This window comes from Pagrus pagrus (assembly GCF_965226575.1).
Source record: "Pagrus pagrus genome assembly, chromosome: 15".
Classification (NCBI taxonomy): domain Eukaryota; kingdom Metazoa; phylum Chordata; class Actinopteri; order Spariformes; family Sparidae; genus Pagrus; species Pagrus pagrus.
Genome location: NC_140199.1, coordinates 13,467,900 through 13,491,356, shown reverse-complemented (window position 1 = coordinate 13,491,356; position 23,457 = coordinate 13,467,900). Strand labels below are relative to the sequence as shown.

Genomic DNA, 23,457 nt, shown 5'->3' with positions numbered 1-23,457 from the left:
TCGCCTATGGCAAACTCCACTACATGCTCAGTGTTGACCAATAAAAGCACAGCGCGGTCTTCCCTGCACACCTGTAAACACGATGAAGCAAAGAGGAATGACTTGGTGCTGTAAGCTCGAATGGTCGCAGTTGGTTTTTGTTACTGATTTTAAACTTTTCAGCACACAAGACAACCAGCACCATAAACCCCTCTTCAGTTCACCATTTCTATGACTGGTCAGGGACCAACTAGGAGTCTGTCCAACCGTAAAACAAGGAAAATGTCTGTCTGTTATCAGCATATCTCAAGAACTGTCCATCCGATCTACTTCACACTTGGCAGGTGTGTTGCTGAGGACCCAAGGAAGTGCAGTGTTAAATCGTGTGCAATTTAGACATTGAATAAAGGAAGTACACAGCTCTGTGCTTGGCCCCTGAACAGCATGTTTTGAACGGGACCTGCACTCATGGCGTTACGTGACCATCGTAACAGGCAAACATCTGTATGGTCTGAACCTGGCAGACACAAGGACACGTGTATTGACATGACTTTGTGCCGGCTGCGTGCACTCTGGAGAAGATGAATAGTTTTGGTGATATTTCGGTGTCGTCAGCTAGGAGTGTATTTTATTGATACACTGTGTATCTTTTTACAGTCAGTGGCCTGACATATATTTGGTTTCTGTCAATAATGACAACTGACATGCTGCTTTAAATTACAGACTCTCAAAATTAGATAAGTGAAACCTCACTTTTATAATTTAATGACTGACATATAAAGCCTTAAATGATTTGACTGTTTTCCCTTGTTCCTATCCGTCACATATGAATATGTAACATGTATACCCGCCCACCTGCTTTTAAATGGTCAATGGGAAAGATTTCCGCACATGGACCGGGAGTTGGCGTCCTTTTAAACCGCACACAGAGGGGATGCGGTGGGCTGCGTGACTGTTCGCCACTGTGCCTGCTTCGCAGGAGCGTTATTGGCCGCCACCGCGCTGTGGGCGGGACACGACGCTCTGACTCAGCTGTGAGTCACTGCACGACATGTCTGTCACACACTGCATGCTGATGCGTTCAGGGACTGTGGAAATAAATGGGTGTTTCCAATTTAACACGGCATGTAAGAATCTCAGGGAATTTAAGCAGGGAGAATCTATAGATGTAGCCTATGTCTTCATGTTTTTCTATATGAATAGGTAATTTAAACGGTTTAGTATTGAATTGTCAACATAATTAGGCCCATTGATTCTCACAAACCTGAAAGTAAAGGTTAAATGCGACCTGTATTGCTTAAACCCTGCATTTCATCACATGAAAGCCCTTTACCCTATTTAATTTGTACCCTAAAGCTATCGTAAAGTGCATTTTATAACGTTATGTAGCATCTGAAATCTAAAGTTTTTATGATGTGTTGACCACCTACGGACAAGAGTAGTAGATTGTCGTATTTACTACCTCACTCATGACACGTAAATGCAGCACCAAACTGGCTGTTCTTACATGACTTCGCATTGGCCGCGATCTGTGACATTGGAGACGGTGGACTGAGTCTGTACGAGGTCCATCAGTTGTTGTTTTTTTTTTTTTTTGCTAAGACAGAAATTAGACATCTCATCAGCAGCGGAGTGAGCTTTCTGCCGTGACAAGAAAATCCATTTCTTCCAAGTCTATTTGTCTACTTTAGCTCCGTGCTGGACGGATCTGCCATAGAGGGTGAGTGTCTCAAACTGCATCTTGAACTCTTGTCGGGTGTTTTGGTGTCTGCTGGTCTTGGTTATTGTTAGTTTCTTATGTTTCTCTGTCCCTCTCTATCTGTCCGCGCGTTGCCTCCTTATTGAAGCACCTTAAACATGGTCAGAAAGTAGTTTCTTCCTGTGGTAAACACATGATTTGAACGTACATATGAGTGTGGACAGGCACTGTTGTCTGTCTACATCAGTCAGCGTCTTTCTCAAGAGGAAAAGCGCAGCGTGGAAATCCCGTTACGCATCACTGTGTCGCGCATGAACAGTCCATCGCCAAACTGCACTGGGAAAATGGTTGTTTGGTGAATCTTTGTTGTTGTTTAAAGCTGACACGCGATATAACCACACTTCAGGCATATGTAGCCTAATGCATTGAAGCTGCTTTTCAAATCGGCATACATGTGACACACCAGACGTGACTTATTATCATAAAATCTTAGATTTTGGCAGTGGCCGACACTCTTCCGCTGCTGAAATAGAAAGTGGCACCGGGGAGGATCGTTCCTGAAAGTTGAATTTACATGAAAGTGTGTTATGATCGGCGCATTATCTGTATGCCGAATTTAAATAAGGATTTTAAAGATCAACATGCAGGCCTATTTTCTTTATTCCTCCGTGAGATATACTGTATATACTTTCCCGTAAGGCAACATCAATAACTTGTTAGATTATTTCAGGGGGTCTCGTTTGAAAAGGCTTTCAACCATAACCTGTGGGTGTTGGATAACCTGGCCACGGTGTGCTCTCCTGTCGCTCCGGGCAAAGCTGCTGCTGCTGCTGCTGCCGCCTGGATTATATAACCAAGTTGTGTTAAGCTCACACACACCACCGCTGACTGACAGACATATCCTGATCTGCTGCTGCGCTGCTCCAGTGTAGCTCAGCAGTCCCTGTGCCTTGTGTGTGTGTGTGTGTGTGTGTGTGTGTGTGTGTGCTTAGACGCATGCGTCTAGTGTCATCAAGTTCAAACTGAAAAGAAAAAAATAATTGCAGGATTGTGAGATTATTCTTTCAATGGTTAGTGTGGTGGTAGTTGTAGTAATAGTAGTAGGCTATTAATATTGTTTGCACACAGTGTGCAGCAGGCTTGCAATTTACTATTATTTTTCCATTATTAATCTGCCAAGTTATTTCACAATTAATCGATTAATCATTCGTCTATAAAAATCTCAAAATAATAGATAATATAAATAAAAAATCTTCATCACAACTTTCCAGAGCCCAAAGTGATGTCTGTTACAGTTAAGAAGCTGGAATCAGCGATGTCTGACATTTTTCAATGAAAAAGGCCTGAAATGATAAATCGATAATCAAAATAATTTCCTTTCACTTGACTAATCAGTTAAGAGTTGTTGCAGCTCTATACATACCTGTTGTTCCCATGCTGTTGCATTGTTTCTGTACAGGTTTAATAATGTTGTTTATACTGCATAATTATATATTAATTTATTTGGTATCAACTTAAGCGATCCCATAATGTCCCCACTGAGGTTCACTTTGTGTTGGTTGTACTCACACAGCTGTGGAAAGTAAAGTAAAAAAAAATTTAGGTACTTCCACTTTACTTAAGTCCTTCCATTTTACGCAACTTTATACTTCCGCTCTACAGAGGGACATATAAAACTCCTTTTCCATTACATTTATACATTTATATGTATTTTTACAAAATACAAAAAACTTTATGAAATTATGAAACACAACCCATTCTTAAAGATCAAACCAGTGCTTCCCAGCCTTTTTAAAGCGTGACCTTTTACAATGAATTAGTTGGGGCCCTTGCTTTTGTCTACGAGTTGTGAGCAGTTCCACCTGAGAGCCCGTCCCCGTCCCCTTCCTGACTTGTTACCCTGCATCTTCCGGTGCCCTGTCGTGTGTCATGGCTGTGTCTTGCATTGTCTGACGCTATCCTGCTGACAGAATCTCCACGGACAGACAGACATATAAACACCTGGCGAAGTATTCAAAATTGCTTCGGTGGTATTTCACACTACAATAGGTGTCAGAATAGGGGATATAGGAATAGGACAGGCTTCATGTTATAATAGTGACAGGAGCCATTCTCCTGCATAATCAAAACTTGCACTTTTGATACTTTTAGTACATTTAGCTGATGATACATTTACACAAGTAGTCTTTGAAAGCTTTAACTTGTAGTGGAGTATTTTTTACATTGTGGTATCGGGACCAGCTCACTCAAGTAGAATACTTCTTCCATCACTGTACTCATGATGACTTATAACTTCTTCAGGGATACGAGTACTCAGATTTTCTTCAGTAGCTTTAGTAAGGTGCTTTTAATGGTTATTTTCTCAGCACCCATCCAAAATGTGTGTGAGATAACTATACTTTCTGTACGTATCAGTCAGTCACTGTGTCTGGCCTGAATGAATCGGCTGCTGTCAAATGGCCATGGGGACTGCCGGAACTTTGTCAACGGGATTACACAAGCGACCAGGCTTCTAATTTAGCAGCTAATCCAGATTAAGGTGCCGTGGTTCGTCTGTGCTCCCAGCCTGGGGCTCAGACACTGCGGCCCGTCTGGCAGACAAAATCAGCAGCCATCCAGCAGCCAACACTGGATGTCTGAACACTGGGATGATACATTCAGGACCCTGAACTATGGCCAGGTCCCTGCAGTACATCTGAAATGCTAGCTGAGAGCTGAGACTGGTGCCTGGCCACATTTTGGTGGTTAGGCACCAGTCTCTTACATTTTGGAAACTGGGCAGTAGAAACCATAGCTCACTTTTTACCTTTGAGTGAATGTTGTTTTTGCAGCTTAAAAGGGTTTTTATAAGGATTTCCAGATAAAAGTTGAGCTTTTTTTTCTTTCTTCTTTTAATCAAATCTGATCTCACTTTGGAAATAAAATTGGCAAGTGCGTCCCTTGCTGCCACACTGAACTGTTGACCCACAAGATAGAATAGCTGGTGTTCGAAGCAAAAGCATGGGTGAGTTTGTTCTCTCCTGACCAAATAAACTGAATTTAATAATCCAGAGTTCAGATACAACACTCCACAAATGAGGTGTGACTTCAGGGCGAAATCTTAATGAAACGCCTTAATAAGCGCCTGACCGTCTCAAAATGTCTGAGGGTGAAGGAGGACCTGCGGCCGCAGACAGCTGTCTTGGTGCGAAGAAGAGCCTGGTGCTTGGAGAGACCATCCACACAAATGTCTGGCAGTGTTCCAGTCATGTCTTGCTCTGAACAGGACAGCTCTGAATGGCATCCACCAATATCCACTGTACTCTCCACATGCAAATACAATATAACGCCGTCTTCTGTCCTGGAAAAATGATTAGTTGCGTGTCATAAAGGGGGAAATAATGAAGTTTCCGACTTCAGAAAAGCAAATCTGTGTAAGATCAGGGACAGGTGCTATATTTCTCCCTTGGTTTGAAACCACTAACTGCTGGTTTGGTGTTTCTGTTTTTTTCTGACCTTCTCCCTTTTTAATGCATTTGGCATTCAGTATGGAGAATCTGACAGAGAGACTGAAAGAGACAGAGAGAGAGAGGGAGGGAGAGCTCTGTGAACTATAAATAGACAGTGGGAGAGTGGTTGTGATGATAGCATCGCCACACAATAATCCCTCAGTAGGACTGCCGTTCCACTGCACTACACTCGCCCTAACAGTGAACAGGTATGCCCTCTAATTTACCCTATGAGCAGGGTTATCTGGTGAACCTGAGCCTCTGACCCTCTGCTCAGTTTCCCTGTGTCTACATGCTTGTAATAAGCTTGTTAATATGGACCTGTGGATGAAGGGGTATGTTTCACTAAGGCCTGAACAGTCTAAATTCAGAATAATCCTTTTAAATTTGAAGTGTAAGGGGGGGCTTACCGGTCAGTCAGACAGCAGGCGGAGGTGCAGATCATGTTCCTGCAAATGTTGTGGGCTTCAGCTGCCATTTGTTGAATGTCATGCTGGACCCTCACTGTGGCTCCCATCGGCTGTCGCTCACCAGCAAGATACTGACTATCATCAGTTTCAGTCCCCAGAAATACTGCTCTTCACTTGATAAAACACTTGTGTCGGCTGTGAGCTCTAATCACAATAATACAGATGATAAGGCGGTTGATCTTAGAGAGCTAGTTAATATTGCAGTGTTACTGAAGGACTGACCGTTCGATAACCCCGGTCCCCATTACTTGAGGTTGCAACACCCTGTCTAGCTTGCTGTTCTCATACAGCACATAAACAGTTAGCTAGTTAGCTAATTTAACTTGCATAAGTAAAAAAAAAATCCGTCAAACTGACTATTAATATTTTTAGGTGACTTTTTTAAAAACAAAAATATGCATCTACATAGAGGAGCTCAATTTCTTGCTCTTTATCGGTCTTTTGCCTCTCTTTCAGTGGAGCCAACGCAACGTCTACTTCATCCTAAAAGAAAAAGATTGAAGTTATTGTTGATTGTCAAGACAATCAAATACCGATTCGGATGTAGATTACCATGGCAACAGTAGAGGCTTCAAAGCTTCGAATCATTTGGGTCAACCCCAAATCTCATAAACCAATGTAGGGCGTTAATGATGTGCTCACTCTTGACCTTGTAGGTAATGCTAGGTTACTACTAATGCTAATGGTTGCGAATTACTTTACTGCAGATGAATACACAGTTTTATCCACTTCCTAGAGTTTTTATTGGTATTTTTGGTTTAAGGAAGGTTAAAAAAAACCAAAAAAAACTCTTTGAATGCAGGGAATAGGTGCTTGGGGTGGAGTTTAGTGACCAATTAGCTGCTTTAAAGACTAACAGAGCTTCAGTCTTGTAAAGCTTCACCTTCTTCATCCAGGAATAGACAGGCTCAAAAACCCCAACATGTTAACTTGACAAAATATGTATGGCAACTTCTTCATCAAATGAAATGTAGTCACCAATGGATGTAAAAGGTCTTTATGACACTGACGAGTAGCCTACTTTGAATTATTTGTAAGATTTACAGGAGCATTTGCACCTTATCAGTAAGATGCAAACACACACCTTTAGTTTACCTCATCACTTGTCAATCCATCATCACAATACACGGTCTAGTGTGTGTGTATGTGTGTGTGTGTGTGACAGCACTATATTCTCAGTGCCTTTACTTTGAGCGGAGCGTTCACCATCGCCCCACCCCTTCAGGCACTGACCTCCTTTTCATTATTCACACAAGCGGCACCTTTTCTCGCTTCCTTCTTTCTCTCTCTGTCGCACATGGTGATTATGTGTGTGTGTCTCTCTGCCTGTGTGTTTATCACCTCTTTCAACTTTACTTTAAAGATCTACCATGAGGCATTATGAGGCACAAGTGAGACATTTTCACACACGCTAATGTTTACATCTTTAGTACTTTATGTTTATTGCCGTCTGTGAGCTTGGGTGTGCTCCGTAAATCTGTAGATTATCTTCGTAATGAGTGCTTCACTGCATGAATACATGAATAACAGTGTTTCTTATCTACTTGAGATCTTGAAACATGTTGTAATGTGGCACAACGTGGAAAAAAATCCAACTAGAAACCAGAGTTTAAAAAAATCGAGACACTTGGAAGTTCATTCTCGACCTTGGAATTCGTAGTATGACAAAAAATTGCAACTCAAGGTCCGCTTATTGGCTTCTCGTCATCTCGTCATCTCACAAGGTCTTCATCAGCAGAGGGAGTTCTCCCAGCTGTGAGATTAATCTGTTGACATGCAAGCTCAGTAGATAATACCCAGATCATTTTCAGGACTTCTTGTCCATGTTGGTGTAAAAGTATTTGCTTTAGATATGAGCATTGTTTTTATATTTTATTTGTTTTGTTTCTATTTTTAATAATAAGGCACTTGTAAAACCATCAAGCTGGTTAGTTTAATTAAAACCATTTATTTAGTTTTCTTTTTGTTTTAATTATTGAATTAATTATTTACATATATCATTCCAGCAAACGACAGTTTAAAAACGTTCAAAAAATGAAAAATCTTATTAAGATTAATTTACTTTTAGCTCCAAGGAAAAGCGTTATGCTGTAAGCATGACTCATTACAACATTATATGCACATGTTGTTTTCCACGTACCATACTTACAGTACGTTTATGATGTGCGTCACAATGCACTTAGTATCTAATGACCGTGGAAGCATTGTGCTGCATTCAGAAATCCCGAGGAGACAAGGCTACACAAGTATAGATCTGAGGCACACATGCTGTACATGCAGAACACATACACACACACACACACACACACACACACACACACACAGACAGTCAAGCACACATGAACGGGGGGATCGGATGTCAGAAGAGCAGCGTTTGCAGAGCAGGCCTCTTAATGAGAGCCAAAAGAACAAAGTATTAATAATAGATGAGGCTGCATTCAGAGAGACGATGGATGGATGGATGGATGGATGGATAGACAGACAAACGGGTGGACGGACGGACGGACAGACAGACATATGTCTTGCGGACATCCAGTATTTAAAAAAATGATGCCCCTTGCATGGTATCACATCATTTTAACGGTGACCCCCTAGTCTATGTGTAGTCTTGTCTATGACTATGACCGATTTACACATCATGATGTCATCTATGAAACTCCACAAACATCTGTCTAGTCAACATTGTTTTATTTTTCAGATCAGAACAATGAAGTAACTAAACCACACACACACACACAGATGTTATCATGTTCCCTCCCTCGACAGTGTGACTCATTGCTCCACTACCTGTAGAGTAGTCGTGTTACGTCAGGTACTCTGTTGGAATACCCCCTCCCACACACAGCCTGCCTCCCACTCTATAAATGTGCAAATGACAGTGAGAATATGTTGTTCGGTGCTCGACATATTGTCTCAGACTCACTGAACGAGAGCAGTTCAACATTCGAATCATCAGGCTGCGGTGATACCAGCGTGTGTTTTGCATTCAACAGTGTGTGTGTGTGTGTGTTCGGCAGTTGGTTTACTTCAATGTCACTCAGACGTGTGTTGCATGTTAAATGGGGAAGATGGAAGACACAAGGATCTGACTTGATAAAGAACTCATCTCAGTTAAATAACAAGTAAATAACTTTAGTCAAGTGTGCTGTGTGACGTGTTCATTCGAAGTACGAGGAATCAGCGGGGAAAAATCCAAAAGTAATGGTCATTACATGAAAGCTGTGTAGCAAAAACAACTTCAAGGAGTCTTGAGTGTAATTTTTTGGCAGAAAGTACCACAGTTGTGGCCGCCAAATGATGATGACATCACTCATCAAGAGTAAGAGCCTACAGCCGCCATGGCCCTGTGATGCTATACTTGGACGCACTGATGTTTTGAGCTAAATGCTAATGATAGCATCTATGGTGGAAGCAGCGCTGTCAGCAAAACAAAATCCAAGACATTTTACAGAAAAAAGGCACAAAAGACCATCTTACTCTTAAGTTTTTATCTTTGACTAATACAAGTGCTAATGCACATTTACTTTAGGGCTGCAGCCAATTATTATTTTCATTATTGGCAAGTCCCGACTTGAAACACGCAAGTTTTTCGATAAAATTTAAGATAAATTGTCTCTTAAACAATGAATAGATATCATGTTTCTAATCGTTTGACAGTGAAGCGAGTAAAAACACATCATGTGGCTTTAGTTAAAGGAATAATTTCAGGAAATATGTATATACACTTTCTTGCTGAGAGTCAGAGGAGAAGATCGATACCACTCTCATATGTGTAGGGTTAATATGAAGCCTTCGCCAGTAAATGTTCAGCTTGACTTGGTACATTTTCTTACTCCGTCATGCTCAGCCTGCAGACGTGTGTACTGTAGATGTTATCTAATTGTTAACTGAGATGTTGACATTGTGTTGCTTTTTTAGATAGCAGATCCTAGAAGTGTGTACTGACATGGGTTTACATGGATAAAAGTGTGCACTCAGTCTATATTCAGGACGATGTGTCCTCCCACTAGCAGCTACAGTGTTTCATAAAGCACAGTGTACAGTCATTAACACAGTATTGCATTAGGGACTGCCCACGCTGAAAGAATCAGCCATGGTAAATGAGTGAGGGAGTGTTAACAGGCCAGGCCTGATATTGGGATATTTGGCTCGCAGCCACTGTATGATTATGGCCTAATGATTATATACTTTGTTATACAGTGCTGTGTCAGCTTGGCAGCCATTCAAGTGGCTCATATCTGTGTCAGTGGTGCAGAGTAGCATTTGGGGAGATTACTGTTTGGGTCTTTGACTGAATGATGATGTGTGTTACACCATAATTTGGGCTTTGTGTGGAAGCGAGTAGTGTGTGTGCGCGTGGGGCCACAAATTCACACACAGCTGGTCATGCATGCACATACTGCACGCAGTTGAATCAATCGAAATGCACGAGATCGATCGCCCAGAAGGAGAGCGTTTTTTCTTTGCTTTACGTTGCATTGCTCCCTCGTGAAGACAAAAACAGACAGCGGCGCCCAACCAGAGGGTCGAACACAAATATGAGGGGTCATGAGAGAGTTAACAAGACAAGGGAAGAAGAGAGGCGACACTGTCATTAATAAATGGTTAATAAAGCATTTCATTGTTTGTTAACAGTGCAATAAATGTAACATTTATTGATGATAATAAATCAAATCAATCGTAAAGTGTCACCAGAAGAGAAAATAGGCATGTTGAATTTAATCACATCTGTTGCTGGACATGTGCAACCTGTGACGAGGGGTCGTGGGTGTAGGTCTGCACTGTGATCGTATGTTTATATCATGGGTCTGACTGCAAAATACAGATTTTATTTAGACATATACATTCTATCTAATATGCTGTATATATTGTGTGTGTGTGTGTGTGTGTGTGTGTGTGTGTGTGTGTGTGTGTGTGTGTATGTGTGTGTGTGTGTGTGTGTGTGTGGACAGCTGCGGCCAGTTCTCATGACTCTCTGGCAGGCTCGTTCCATAGCGGATTTCTCTGCTCAATTATTAATGTGAAGGACAGCAAACACATCGCTCTGCCGTGTAAGGACTGTGTGTGTTTGTGTTGGTGTGTGTGTTTGCATGTGGTCAGGTGTTTGTGTTTGCTGTGGGTTATATTGTGTTTCTGGGCCACTACACGGGGGGATTTTGATTAAGACCGTTGCAGATGAGGCTGGGACATTGCTGTTTTGGACGGGGCTGAACTGGACCGGTCTTACGCTGTTTTAGCTTTGGACCAAACCACACTGGGCCAATCTGGACTAGCCTGAGCCCTGGTGGACCAGGCTCAACTGGCCTGGTGTGGGAGTAGACTGATGTTTGAGTAGTGTGTTTAGACAGGATCACACCAGATGTTTCTGGACTGGATTCAGGTCAGATCATTTTCCTCCAATTTTCCATCCTATTAGCTCTTATGTTCCCGAGGCCGCAGAAGCAACGTTCAGGTTTTCCACGTTGTGTTGTTTCCAGTAAACCTCACATTTCATTTCACTTTTCCTGTATTTGTTTGTTCGAGCAGTTTGGGCTGAAAAGGCTTGGAAGCAGAGCATTTTTCTTACAGGTTTGGTTTGGCTCACAATCACTATGCTGAAGGAGAAAGTTAAACTAAATATTTAGTAGTCCAGTTTGTTTTTCTCCCCTCCAGTCATTGCCCTGCTCTGACAGCTTTCCCTCTGATATTATAAAGATGAATTTTAGTTTGTTGCACAATAGCTTCTCTATTTCAGCTCTTCTGTGAGAGCTGTGCTCTAAAATCCGCTGCTGTTGGTCTCTTTTTGTGTGTTCATGCCTCGTACATTACAGCGACGACTGAAAATGGGATGTAGAATCAACGAAATGTAGAATCGATAAGCCTATAGCTACATGTACAGACATCCGTGTACTATAAAACTGTCTGGATGTGGTCTGTAACATGTATTGACTTTTTAATGCTCTGTACAGGATGTGCAGATTCACATGTGAGCACCACAGACATATTCATGCTACTTGTCTTACATTTTATTGCAGAAAAACCCACTGACTGCTGCTGTTTTGTTGTTTGGGGTTGCACTGGGGTATGAGAGATGATGAGGATGAAATCAAGGTCATGCACGGCGGGCAAGAGCAGGACATTTTTTTGCTCACTTCCCATGGGACCACCTGTTATCTTGTAACCCAAGATCCATATTAAGGTTGCATGATGACAACTGGTCTGTCTCTGTTACAACCAAGCTAACTCCACCACTGAGGAAGTAGAAAACATGGTGGAAATTTCTGCAAAAGGCGAATAACAAGTGGACGTTTTGCAAAGATTGTTGTTGATCTCCTGTTGAAAGGTCTGAAGTTGGATGTGAATGATGTTTCCGTTCATCTAGTCTGTTGTCGTCCAGTCTTTCTGTCAGGGGGTGGTGTATCTTTAGGGTGTAGCAGCAGAGATCTTAAGGTGTTGAATGGTTTGTTTGTGACTGTAGAGCCACCTGAGGGAGTCCCACTGACATACTCTTTCTCACATACCGTGTTCTGAGAGGTCAAGAATGAATTTCCATGATTAAAAAAAACCTACTGATGCTTTAAAATTATAATTAGATGATGCGCTCTGAAATCATTTGCTGCGCCACTTTCACCACCTACTTATCTTCCATTCTGATTCTTAATACTGCAGACGATCTGATTCACGAGCTGAACTGGGTCTGAAATGCTTGAACCATATCAAGATTTAAAGGTTACTGTTACACGTCGCTCTTCAGGCCTATACACCCTACCTGACTTCATGCGTCATCTGAACTACTTTCAGTGTCTGTGACTTGAAAAGTTCCTGCCGAGCCTCACATAACCTTGTCCAAAGTGAGCTTAAAGGGACAGTTCATCCCAAAATGAGAAATACATATTTTTCCTTTTACCTGTTGTGCTATTTGTCCATCTAGACTGTTTTTGGAGATATTGGCCTTCTCCTCAAATATAATGAAACTAGATGGCATAAATACATTTTAAAATTCAACAGCAATGTTTCTTTCCAGAAATCATGACCCGGTTACTCAAGATAATCCACAGACCTTGTAGTGAGCAGTTTCATGTAGGAACTATTTTCCTTCTACCAAACTAGACCCTCCAAACGTATCACTGCATAGTAAAGGGAAGCGAGCATCTGCTCATGAGGCTAGCTTGCTAAGCTAACTTAGTAGCTTGACAAACTGTCACCTTTTTCATGCTGAACCATTTCGCGAGACAAACTTATTTCAGCTTGTGGACGGAGTGTGCAACGGCTCTTGGCCTCTGACCTACTGGGGGCCCAGAGTCACTGAATACAAATGAGGTTGTGATGAATTAATTAACAGCAAATGTGTTTGTAATTACTGTATGCACCGCTAAAGAACTGAAATGATAGGGCACCCAAGGCAACACCTTGCCCCCCAAGCGTTGCGATCCAGCCCTGCTCATTATCGCTGAGATTTCTGGTCGTTAAAAAAATATTCTGGTGACCTTTACTTTGACAAAATATACTGTGTTGCTTGTACCATACCCACTTTCAGCCATGGTGCAGTTATTTTAATACAAATCAAACCACTGTTTTATCATCACTACTCTGTCTGTCTAAACTCCAAAGGATCCTTTAGAAGATGCAAAAGTAAACAGTTACAGTAGTCAGAGGACTTCATCATGAAATAACATTGACCATCACACACTGATGATATATAACACAGGATCTCTGGGGGGGAGCTTCAGCGCACACACGGCCATGCAGGTTTCGTGAGCAGTGACTTGCCACAGGCTTCTTACAGAATGTAAAATAACAATTGAGCCCTGTTTTCTTGCTCAGCTGTAGTTTTTATGTTTGTGTGTGAATGTTTGTGTGTGAGCACCACAAACACAAACGCTTTGTGTCGACCGACTTCTTTTTTGGACCAACGCATGTTCGTCTGTTTTCCCCCCAAATATGTTTTTTTTTTTGTGTTTGTGTGTGTGTGTGCAGAGCAGGGTGTGGACAAAGGACTGGGTGTCTGGAGAGGGTGCTGGGGAGGGGAGAAGGGGATGATGGGTGATGGGTGGGGGACTGGAGGACGGGATGATGGGTGGGAGTCTGCTGAGGACGGCTGGATGGCTGGCTGTTTATGGATGTGAATTTGGGGATGCAGAGGTGGGGGTACTTGTGTGTGTGTGTGTGTGTGTGTGTGTGTGTGTGTGTGTGTGTGCGTGTGTGCGTGCATTCATCTGCATATCTGTCTGCATGTGTCTAAGAACATGCATATACTCATCTGCCAGTGAACGTCTGTGTGTGTGTGTTCGTGTTGCCTGTTCGTAGACTTGTATGTGTGTGTGTGTGTTCTTTTGTTTTGCTCTGGGTTGCTGGGTGATGGGACCAGCTGGGAGGGCTGAAGCCATTCACTTCCCTTCTGCTACCCTGAAGGCAGCCAGCAGGGAGGGAGGGAGCGAGGGGGCCGAAAAGAATAAAACAGAGGAGAAGAGCGAGGCAGAGGTGGAGGGTGGGATGTTTATGTCTTATTGCAAAGAGACAGAGAGGGAGCGATTGCAATCAGATGGAACAGAAAGAGGCTGACAGCGAAAGCAGAGAAGTGAGGAAGTTCTGAGCGCGGCTCAGAGTGAATGAAGAGATTCATGAAGGAAAACGAGGAGGGGGGTTGAGGGAGGGAAAGTGTGTCAGGCTGAATCGTGATAGAGCAGCGGAGCTGACTCAGCCGGTCTGGCCTGGCGTGGGAGGGCAGCAGCAGGGAGAGAAGTAATAGATTACTGTGCATGTAACTGGATTACTAGAGTTCAAAATATTGAAGAATCATGTTTTCTAGTATTACAACATGAACAACACATTCACATCTGAGAGGCTTGCAGCAGCACGTTGCTCAAACTGATAACTGCAACGATAAAACATCAAATGGAAGAAGAGTAATCTGTCTGCAGCAAAGGGCCGTGACTAAAATTATTATTCTGCAGTTTTCTGATTACAGCAAGTAGAGAAGCTAACCCTAACCCGCAAACTGGCTGCATACTGTCAGATAGCAGTTCTTACCTACAGTTGATAACATTAGCTACCGTCAGCCACCATTAGCTTGTCACTGGTCATACCCATGGATCTAATGAGGGAAATCTGGATACAGCTTGATGGATAAAGCTGCTCAGTGGCGCATGACGCCAAAAGAGCTCGACATCCCAGGTATAGAATTACCTAGATCTTCCACATTGTCGGGCCCACAGCGCGTGTGCACTCGAGATTTCCGTCAGCTGAGCCAGCTTCTAGATTTTCCAGATGTTATTGGACCATTTGGATCAAATTATGGCAGTGAATTGAATCATTTTTGCAGGGGTTGTGACACTCACAAAGAAATGTATCAATCGTTTAACAGCCACTTCTTTCACAATGTTACTGGAAGCTTGGTCATACCAGGCCACATAAATTTACTTAATTACTTAAATTAAACTTTTAATTTGTAAAAGTAAATGGAAGAATGTGTTTTTTTCCTTTTTCAGAAGTTCCCTAGTCTCCAAAAAAGCCGACCTACATAAACTTTTGCTCGTTTACTGTTTGTTTTAATGACTTTCTTGAAAGAGGAAAGTGGGCAGTTCATAGTGAGACTGAATAAAACACATGTAGGGACATGTTGGAACATGATCATGATGACACATGCAGAAGTTAATGAAATTGGGAGACATTGCTCATCAAACTTAATGTGTGGAGACACTGGAGGACGCTGTGACCCCAATGCAACGTTTTAGAGGAGTCAGACAATGTCACATTAAGGTATGATTACTAGAAAAGTACTTTTTTTGTAGATGAATCACAGCGGGCACATAATGTGTGCTGACTGAACCAACTGCAGCCTGAACTAGAGGGACATCTGCTAAAGTAAGTTAAGGACAGGGCTGAATGGATTAGTCAAGTAATCCATTAATGAATGTAGAGAACACCAACTGTTTTGATGGAGTCATTGATGAAAAGAGTCATTTTCAAGAAATCGTATCAAACATGTTGGTTCAAGGCTTTTAAATATGAAGATCTGCTGGATTTTCTCCTTTTCACATCACTGTATATTGAATATTTTTGGATTTTGGAGTGTTGGTTTAAGCAACTTGACGTGTCGTGGTTCTCTGGGAAACGTAGAGAACACTGTCCAAATGCAAAAAGGTAAAATTCTGCTCTGTACGTTTACTCACATATTTGTTTTTGGATGTGGAAGAGCCTTGTATGTATGAAAGGATGTATGTATCTTTGGGATGTCCTGACAGTGACACCTCAGATTAGAGATGACGTTAGATAAGAAGTCTTATATATATTGGTGTCGGATGTGTTACGGTCCAATATGGTTCTGTTTGGGGTACATGAAAGGACAGTGAACATCGGCCTTCCACTCCGAGCTGACCTTTATTGATTTTCTTCATTATGTAAGACTGTTTTCTTTCCCTCTGTCTATCAGTCACTTCTTTTATTATATTGTTCTGGCTGTATACCTGGTAAAAAACAAAGCATAAAACAACACCAGAGGGGTAAAATAGCTCTCTGTGGATGTTGTGGCTGGAAGGGAGCGAAGGGCCAGTGAAAAGACGCTGCTAGAGGGTGGAAAAAATGAGAAAAGAAAGATGGATAACCAGCTAAACCATAGTTGCTGGCTGCTAGTCTCTAAAGCTGAACCGCTGTGGCTGCTTCCTTGTGCCATGACTTTTAAGTCTGCTCGCTTTCTCTCGAAGATTAATGACCTTCCTGTTTTCAGCTACAGGATCTCCCTCCTCAGAGTTTACACTGCAGCTCAGTTTGTCTCGAAGTGCACTTTTGAAAAACGCTGCAGAATTTATTGTTAGAGGCAAGACAGCAAAGGTATGCAGGAGGGAAGAATGCACACACACACACACGTAATGACTGAGTACTAGTCTGTAACAAGCTATCATCATTCTCTCTACAGCTATGACTGTACGCCTCTACTGCTAATAATACCACCACCAACGCTTCCAGTATTACTACCACTCACCTACAACCATCAGTTCCTCCTCTACCAGTTAGACTACTCAGAATGGAGCTAATCTGTGACACAAATTGTCAAAAAAAAAAAAAAGAAAATCGGCAAAATGTGAGAACTGAATTCTCTATCAATGTGTTTTTTGTTGAATTTTCCCAGTGGACAGAGATATCTGTGTACCATCTACAGCTAGACTATTGGTGAGTTGTCCCGCTGGAATGTGTCACACTCACCAGTTTGCTATGGATGGGTACACACACACACACACACACAGACACACACACTAAAAGGCGGGGTAAAACTTTTCACATAGCTCCAAGCCAAATGCCATTAAAACGTACAACAGAGCACTGTACTGTAGGTCTGGGATGCTTATTACAGTGTCTCATAATGTCTTGACTGGCTTAACACAACATCACGTACTCAACTTGAAAACTTTTATTCATTCACAGCGACTGCTTTTGAGCTCAATAATTCGTCATCCAATATGATTTGGACGCATTACCTCCTGCTTGTGTTGGACACGCTGTACTCTGATTCGGCAGTCTGATAAACAACTTGCCAGTGAAGCGAGAAAGAGAAGAGAAAAACAATTCATCTGAGGAGTTATGAAACAGGGAAAATAGGGAAAAGGACTCGAATGAAAGAGAAAGACAGAGCAAGCGAGAAAAGAGAACAACAACTTCTTTCCTGTAAGTCACCTGACACTGGAGGCGTCACACAGCCATGAGTAAACACACCTCCCTCCCGCTCACTCTTTCTGCCTTTCTGTCTGGGTCTCTCACCCGTGTTCCTAGTCGAGGCACAAGCCCTCTTCTCGCAAGACGGAAAGTTTAGTTTGGAGCGCTCGAACTAGTTTCTATTTAAAGACCTATCTCTTTGAATTCTTTCGTCTGTTCACAGAAGAAGGATGGTTTTATGGCTGTGGAAAGAATAATGACATAAAAACCTCAGATTTTTTTTCATGCATCACTAAATCAAGAGGTGGCTCATTGGTGTGTTTTTAAGCTCCAGTGCATGAATAAAGAAGGTATATCAAGTTATGTGAGCTGTGGATTTGCTTTATACAGAGCCATTTAAACACAGCACCAGAACTGCTCCAGAATGCGTCTGGGTGCTGCTGTAGTACCTGCACATGCCTTAATAAAAGACTTCCTGGCCCAGTAGGCAGTAGGACCCAACTAAAACTGCTGTCGATGTTATGAGCAAATACCTGCATTCACAGCAAGCTGAGGTGTGTTGATTTAAAGGAACATTTCACCCAAAAAGTCAGGTACACAGTCAGTCCACAAAACATTTCTGGAGCTTCACCGCGTTGCAGCATTACAAGTATGTGGGGGCTTCTTTTAAAAATGTAAAAACAGCTCATCCAGCTTTATTCAAGTCTCCAGAAGCCCCAAAGATCTGAAATTGAATTGAAAAGACAATTTTTACACCCTCGTCATGCAATTGAGCTTGTGCACCGACTTCAAATGGGGTGCATGCTCGCGCTTTTCGCTCGACAGCTACAGCGTAGACTGTTGAGTTACGCCGATAGAGCTGTACGGAGACAACTAATGACTACATGGCAAATGGGGGGGACGTGTGAAATCACGTGGTTAACTGTGAGAAAACCCTCAGAAACCATTGCTACAGTGAATGAAACTGATTTTGAGTAGCTGAGCTAACAGTGCTGCCGTAATGAAAGCCAGTGTGACAGTTTTGATCACAAACTATCCATTCTGTACCAAAGCCTGAAGCATCTGTGGTTGCCGATGATATTTAGATGCCAGTTATCTGAAGATAATTAATGATCTATTCTTGAGATAAACTCTTGTGATCACAACTTAATTGTCAGATTTTGTTTAGATAACAAACTGTTATCTCAAAGATAACAGGAATGACTCAATAATGCAACCAGATTAGGCAGATCACGATGTGCAGAAGCCCGTTATCCTGAGACAATGGCACATTTAAGTCCTGATCTTCTTGAGAACAGTTTTATTATGTGGAGACAACACTGTAATTAAACTGTACGCTTGTCACCGGCTTAAATAAACCCTAAAAGGCCCCATTTGTCATCTTGACAAAGATGTAATGATATCATTAAGTCATGACCACGAGATAACAGCTTGAAATCTTGAGATGATGATCATTAAGGGTGCTTTCACACCTAACCTGTTCAGTTCGTTTACAATGAACCCTTGTGCGTTTGTGTAGTTGGTGCAGTTGGTGTGAAAGCTGTCATTCAAACCCCAGTGTGGACCAAAACAACAGGGCAAACGAAGCCTCCTTTTCTTCCAGGATCTATGAAAGGACCACATTGCACCTCATTTGATGTGTGAGGGCAGACGGACCAACCACAGGAGTTTGTGATAGCAGATGTGTGATTTTAGCATCATTTCCAAAGCTGAACTACAAATAAATGAATCTGTTTGTTTTGGTTTTTTTTTGTTTTAAATGCAAACAGTAGAGTGTGAGGAGAAAAAAAAATGAGAGGGGGCAGTAACTTCAGGCTAACAAGACCAGGCCCCTGTCTAAATGAATGGGGAGAGAGCCATAACTTCACTTTTAATGGTCACCAGACATAAAAACTGCACGTATCGAATCGTCTTCGCCAGTCTCCTAGTCTACTCTCCTAGTGAGCTGCATATGCATAATATGCTTCTATGTGATATTTAACATTAAGTTCTATGTATTTACAGTAAACCAGTAATGAAAATAAGAAATGCATACCAAGCCAGACATTTTCTACCGTTCGTCACCATTAGCTCCATTTAACCACACTGTTATACATTAGACAAGACAATAGTGTCTTGTAAAAAAAAAAAAAAAAAAAAGGGAAACAAAGAAGAAAAGCAGCATATGTTAATTCTCCTCTGACTGTACAATTCATTTCTCTTTAGTGGTTATTTGCTGCATGAGAACATTCATATAATATAAATTCAGGAAAAAGCTGCTGTTGAGTGTCACAGCAGGATGAGCGTAAACGCTTAGATCACCAACGTTACAAGAAACCGCTGGTGCGACTACATTTTGGGAGTATATTTAACTAAAATGGCAGCGCTGCGGGTGGCAGACTTGCTTTTCTAACTTGTACTTCCCCTTTTGAAGTGTGCAAGTCAAGACACTTAACAAGTGTTTGAAGGATGGTGAGCTGAGTGGGGGGGGCCTGCTAACGAACGCTCAAGCTCTGTGTGTGTCTGCGTGGGCATTTATATTAATTTAAACAGTACGATGCATAACTGTGGCACTCATCGTGGATATAAGGTGTTGAATCAAGGATAACCCCCCCATGTGTGTGTGTGTGACTGAGGCTGCACGGGGCAGAGAGGGGGAGTGATGGACACTGATAAAGAGACAAAGAGAGAGAACAGGAGGAGGGAGAGACAAAGAGAGACGGAGAGAGAATGGGAAAGAAAGCAGATGGGTGCACCCCCCCATCTCCCCCTGTCCCTCTTTCTCTCCATGTTGGGCTGCTGTGCCACACCCATGTCTAATAGTATTAATAATATGCTGTGGTCGTCTTTACACACACTCCCAAAAATCTGTAGCACATGTGGATCTTTCAGTAGGTTTTACTCGATTTTTCTCTTGTTTTTTTTAGTCAGTTTCAATTGTTTTGGTTGTTATGACGACATTACTTACTCCAAATTCTGAATTTTGATATGTTCAAAGCTGTGTGATCAGAAACTGAAATCTGTCCTGGGGGTTTATAGTTCCCAAATGGGATACAAGACAACTAAGATTTTCTTCCACACCCCTCTTCAAACAGTTCGAGAAGGCAATGTTTAAGTTGCACAGTGCAGAAACAAGTGGCTGTGACAGAGACAACATTCACCCTATTACAAGACACCATCATCAAAATGATTTTGAAGCCGTTTATAGGGCAAAAGAGTTTCTTCAAGCTAAAAGAGGATCTAGATCCTACAATCCCCATAGTGCAACTCAGAAGCATCTTTTCATTGCATCCTTCATCCCTGGAAAACTCCCATGTGTTTTAAACTCCATGCCCCCGGTTTGTCACGTAGGCTTTCTGTCATGAATTTGTGGTCCCCAAGTCAACATAACGCTGATGACATCATCAGAGCTACTTTTTTAGATTCAACAAAGCTCCTTCAGAGCCGTACAACACATTATACCAGTGGTTTCAAACCTTTTTAGCCTGTGACGCTTTGAAGCGAAGCGATGCCAACTCGTGACCTCTTAACACAGAAGCACTGCATTATACAACTGTTTTCACTTGCTGTGTGGTTCTCCCCATGTGGAGTAAGCTGATTAGAAAATTGGTGGACTTCCCATAACAGCTAATAATGCTTCGTATCTAGGCTATCTGGTCATAGCTGTTAATAATATTCTGCATATGGAGTTGGTCCGTCTCGAGGTCTAGTTGCTGCTAGTGGACATTCAAAGTATGGGTATTTGTGCAAAGTAGGGACATTTTTGCTGGAGGACATTTTAAGGAGTAGAAAACAAACTACTTCACTGGCTGTCTTGTGTAAGGACGTGATATTGTATAGTATGTGTGTCTGATCATGTAGACGCTACCTCAAACTCATCTCATAAGAAACTGCTGATGACTGTGTTTAGAAAAATTTGCAGTTGGTGCATCAGTGTTAGTAATAGTTGTAGTAGTAACGTTTAATGTAGTGTGTTAAATCATAGTAGCTGTCTTTACTGTCGCGGTAATAGCAGCTGTCGGTGGTAAATATTGCAGTAGCACAGACAGTATTAGTAAAGGTGATAGTAATGGATTACAAAACTAGTACTTATACACTGCAAACTACTTACAAGTCCTTCATAGAATCAGTAACATGGTGCAAGTAGTGTGTAGTGATTCCTTTTTTAAGAGGAATATGTCAAAGAATCAATACTTCGGTCACGTAAACAAAACTGATGAGTAACACACAGACACATGCGTATGAATCAATTATTCCACCTGTGTGTGTGTATGTGTGTGTGTGTGTGTGTGTGTGTGTGTGTGTGTGTGTGTGTGTCATCCTGGCATTTTTCAGCTCGTGTGTCTGTGTGAATTTACAAACCATGATGATATAAAAATGCCTCTTGCGTTGTCGCAGTGAGTAAAAATGGAACATGAGGGTCGGCAAACTAATTCTAGCGACGTGTCGTAATCCCGCGCGTTACCACCCAATGCTGCAACATGTAGCCTCATGTACTGGGCCAGAGCGATGAGTGGGACCAGTGAACTCACCATGAGTCACGCTCACACTGATAGTGACAAACACACGCAACCTGATACATGCACAGAGAAACGTAGACAAAGAGACTGTCATAACAAAAGAACAGAGCATTTACTAGTTTTTAAATGCTTTTTTGTGCCTCTTTTATATTATTGTAGATGCTAATGATTATGTTACATTTCACAATCCATGTTTGGAAACAATACTTTAACCTTTCATTATGGGTTGAATGCATAAACTGTGTTGCATTGTTATTTTGCAACTCTCTTTTCTTGTCAATTAAGTCGCTGAGTTTGAATCAAAACCTCAGAAAAAATAAAGCAAATGGAGAACGGGAGAAAAATGAATCAAAAAGAGGGACAAAGACGGAGCCAGAGAACAAAAAAAAACAAGGATAAAGCAACTGCAGAACGGCGAGAAAGACAAGGAACAAGCAGATTTTACACGGTGAGAGGGAAATAAAGGAAGAGTGAGGGAGAAATAAATAAAGATAGATGAAGGCAGGGAGGGAGGGAGGGAGAGATGTTGTGGGTGCAGCTCTCCAGTTGGTGTTGCTATGGCCCTGCCCTCCCTGCTCACTGAGCCATTTCCTGTTTTTGACCTGAAATCTTTATTTAGAGCCATCCCTCCTCTCTGCTCTGCATTCATGAGTCAACTCGGAGTCCAGAGAGATGAACACAGGACTAAAATCAGATCTCCATTCACCACAGAAGCTACGTGTGCATGCACACACAGAGCTACCTCAGCTAACCCGTCTGTTAGCCGTACTCCAGCTGAGGTTTCATTCAGGCGTTACTGTTCGCATGATGGAGATATATTGAGAAGCCCTGATGCCAAGAATAGCAGAATATTTCGGCAGCAGTTTCCATATGCTCTGCTGTCTGCACTGATTGAGCTGAGTCAGTTTAGCCTTTTATAAAAAAAATCTCACAAACGTCACACTGTCCAATGATGGAAGTTTTTGTGTCTTGCAGCCTTCAGTCAATGATGTTTTAAAGGTCCTGTGTGCAGGATTTAGGAGGATCTATTGACAGAAATTAAATATAATATCCACAATTATAGTTTTGTTATGTTACCTAAAAGAGCCTTTTATATATAGAGGCAGTGAGTCCCATGGCCATTTAATGAGAACTGGATACAGCTGCAGTGGTGGGGCCTCGTTCATTCCTATGACAGCTGCTCAGAAGGTACATGAAGCCAAAAAAGTTTGACTTCACGGGTATAAAATTGTCTGAATCTTTTGCAATGCTTCAGCATTGTGGCTACAAAGCCTAGTGCTATTTCGAGGGGCTTGCAGACTTTGCACTGTTGCACCACCATGTTTTTACAGTAGCCCAGAATGAGCAAACCAAACACTGGCTGTAGAGAGAGCCTTTAAATTTTTTGCTGCAGGTATAGGTTCTCCTACGTGCTTTGAAGGCGAGGGTGAATCGAGGGGTATTCAGTTGGTGCACTCTGCAACCTCGGCGCTAGATTCCACTAAATCTTACACACTGGACCTTTAAGGTATCTGTAATGGTGTTATTTCACAGTGATAGCAGTTGACCTGACCTTTGACCTGCAAGTTTGTGGTGTTGACCAATAAGTCGTGAACAGAAATACAAAGAGCCAAGATGGAGGAAGCTATCATAGCTTATTGGCTGATTTGCACCATCTACTTTTATTTAACCTTTATCTGTAACGTTGGGAAATC

General features: G+C 42.0%; 1 protein-coding gene across 1 annotated transcript in view; it reads left to right on the top strand.

Moving 5' to 3' along the window:
• The first annotated feature begins 1,554 nt into the window (after positions 1-1,554).
• sertad2b (SERTA domain containing 2b) overlaps positions 1,555-23,457 on the top strand; it is a 37,948-nt gene continuing 16,045 nt past the window's right edge. Inside the window, exon 1 of the mRNA XM_084376053.1 lies at positions 1,555-1,699. The gene's annotated coding sequence lies outside the window, so the exon portion shown is untranslated. The remainder of the gene's footprint in view (positions 1,700-23,457) is intronic.